The following is a 3,383-nucleotide window of genomic DNA, read 5'->3' as shown; positions in this document are numbered from 1 at the left end:
AACAACCAATAAAACATAGAGATCTATGAAAAGAATGTGCATTCCTAGCTAACGAATCTGCAATCTAATTTTGTATCCTTGGTAAATAGCTGATCTTGAAGTCCGAAAAACACAACCGAAGAGTTTGAATGATTTCCAACTCAGTTGATAAGTTGGGTCAAGCTTGGGATGATTGCAGTTCTCGGACAAAAAAATATATATAATGATTGTAGTTATGGGAACTGTTTTTAATATATGGATTAAATGTAGTCCACAATTCGCCATTATATGGTGTATAATACTAAACGAACTAGGTGGTGATCCGCGCCTTGCGCAGATCAATGAACTAAAAAAGTTGAAAATTTTAGTTAGTAAGTATTATAAAGGTAATAAGTCATAGTAACAAATAATAAATGTTACACAATGATGTGACGTTTGATATACCAATCAATGAAAAGTAACCAGTACGGGCTTTCAGATGTACTAGACTATCCGGGTTAAACGAAAATAATTAAACTAACGGTAATAGATCGAGCTCTTTTAACTAAGCGGTTTAACATATATTGTTCGTTGTGATGCCTAAACTCTTAGCTTAGTATGATATACTATGTTAAGATTCGTGTCTTGCATGGGGTGAACATGTTTTCACTATTTTTTTAGTATTACTTGGTTTCATATCAATTATTATGAATTTCTAGAGTTTCATAATACTTTATATGTTTTATATACTTTGTCAATACAAAACTTATATCTACTTTATTTAGTAAATTCTGGCCCTACAAATTATTTTTAGAATATTTATTTTGGGATGGGTTCGTAACTTTAAACCTAATTACGTGTAGAGTAAGAGGTTGATTGTTTCCAGTTTTTGGAATAGTTTTTTGTTTTTGTTTTTCCAAAAACCATTTTTCATCCAATCAAGTTTTTTGAGAAATGTCTTTCATAAAATCTAGGGAAACTAGTTTTTAAAATAGCTGTTTATTTCTAAACAAAACCAAAATCCAATTTTTTTTAGTTTTTCTAGTTTTTTTTTCACAGAACATGTTTTACTTTTATTCTTGTTACAAATAAAAATTATTAATCCAACAAAAACTGCCGTAGGGTATTTAAAATAAATGTACATATAGATAATGTTTATGATCCAACCCTCAGCATATAAACTTAAGGCATTTTCTAGCTACTATTTTTTGAACATGCATCTAACAATAAACGGATGTAAATACAAAATAATTCAGATAAAATTTGAAAATTATCAATTATAAAAATTTATTTATTTTTGAAGTTAATAATTGCAGGAATTACATATATATATATATATATATAGTTTAATAACCTTTTATTTTATTTAGAGAAATGAGATTCTTTTTATTTTACTATTTAATACCTATAAGTTATATTTTTTATCCATTTGGTTTTACTTTATATTAACTAGGACTAGAACTAATAGTTTTCTTTTACTATTTCATACTTATAAAATAAATTTTCTATTCTTTTAAATTTTACTTAGTATTAAATAAGATAAGGAATATTTCCTTTTTAAAAAATTTACTAAGTATATATAGATTTCCAAAATTTTATATATGAGATTTACGATAGTTTTATTTTTTTATTTGCAGTATTTGTTTTAAAATAATTTATCAAATAATTTTATATGTCTTTTGTACAATAATATTTTATATTTTACTTTTGCAGAATAAATACTTTACTATTAATAATATTTTTATTTTATTAACTTTAAAATCAAAAACTAGAAACTAGAAACCAAAAGCTAAAAAATCATTCATGATTTTATAAAAACTAAAATCTACGGCAAAATGAAAAACTAAAATCTAAAAAACTAAAAACCGAAAACCAAATCCAAAAACTAGAAATTAGAAACTAAAATCTAAAAACCAAAGAAACAATCATCACCTTAACTTTTTAAGGAATCCCAAGCTTTTTGATAAATAAATAAAAAAAAAAGAAATCTCAGGCTTTGCAATTGTCGTAACATATCACTTTCCAAAAAAAAATAAAGAACAAAATTGCAAGGGGATCTAGGATTCTTAGTTCTATCCTCTATCAGTCTATCTGATAACCGGATTTTTGTTTGTTTGCCACAGAATCAAGGTAAACGCATCTTCTTCGTTGTTTTATGTTAATAAATCCAATTCTGAGTGAAACTGACAAAAGATTTATGTTCAGTTACGAACACAGACTTTCAGGAAACTTAAGATCCTCTTCCGATGCTTGTAATAGTTCAGCTTTGTGTGTGTTGTGAACTCAGGCAGTGTACCTTCTGGGACTCTGATCATTGTACATCTTCGCATAACATAATCGGCAAGAACATATATTTTAAATTTCAGAAATCCAGATTTTGGTTGATGAAAATGATAATTAAAATTGTATTCTATTTCTGTTGGTTTTCTTTGCAAACAGATGTTGTATGTGAGATAATATAAACACCAAAATAGTTCAATCAAGTTGTTTCCAAATTTGAACCACAACAAATATGTTATGTATTTCGGTATAGAGCTATCTATCACACTGAAGATGGAGACACTGAAAAACCCTCATATATCGATTCTCCATCAAAATCCAGACATTATCCTCTGCAAACTACATATCAAATGAAATTCGAGAAGATCACATGGGTATGATGAGGCTTTAAATAAGCACATAGTAGTTAACTTGTTTCCTAGAAGCAATCTAACCTTTTTATAACAGTGTTTATTGTCTCAACATTCAAATTATAGTTAATAGATGGAGTGCTCAACGAAGGAATTCCACTGTCATTTTTCTATGATAACAGTGACACATGGTTGAAGCATTAACAATATGGTCAGAAGCTAGTGATGGTCTGGGTTACTGATAACAGTGACACATGGTTGAAGCATTAACCCCAGAAATCACTAATTTCTTGGCTTCTGATTCTCAGGTATGAAAAGTACTCTTATGAACTAACCAAATAAAAGAATAATCAAAGTAGACAAAGTATAGTTTTTTTTACTGAATAAATATTAAGGGCAGATATATTAATGAGAAAAAGACAAAAATAGCACTAAATCAAGTTTTTGTTCCCAAACTAGCACTCAAGGTCAAAAGTCACAAAAATAGAGTTTAGGGTTTAGAGTTTATAGTTTAGGGTTTAGAGTTTAGGGTTTAGGGTTTAGAGTTTAGAAATAAGGTTTTGGGGATAAGATTTCAAATTTTGAAAAATAAAAAAATTAAAATTTTCAAAAGATAAAATGCTATTTTGGTCATTTTAGTTTTTGAGTGCTATTTTTGTGATATAAACTTAGAAATGTGCTATTTTGGAGATTTGTCCTTATATTAATTGCTTAGACTGAAATGTAAGAGTAAATAATTCCGAAATTTAAATTACTTAACGTAAACAAAATCAAGTTTCCAAAATGTTCAAAACA

At 27.5% G+C, this 3,383-nt stretch overlaps 1 long non-coding RNA gene across 1 annotated transcript; it reads left to right on the top strand.

Moving 5' to 3' along the window:
- Positions 1-1,870: 1,870 nt before the first annotated feature.
- LOC111207077 lies at positions 1,871-2,441 on the top strand. Its single transcript, XR_002659295.2, has 2 exons — positions 1,871-2,088; positions 2,164-2,441. It is a non-coding gene; the product is annotated as an uncharacterized LOC111207077 (long non-coding RNA).
- Positions 2,442-3,383: the final 942 nt, after the last annotated feature.

This window comes from Brassica napus, chromosome C6, assembly GCF_020379485.1.
Source record: "Brassica napus cultivar Da-Ae chromosome C6, Da-Ae, whole genome shotgun sequence".
Lineage (NCBI taxonomy): Eukaryota > Viridiplantae > Streptophyta > Magnoliopsida > Brassicales > Brassicaceae > Brassica > Brassica napus.
This window is presented reverse-complemented; position numbering and strand designations above follow the sequence as displayed.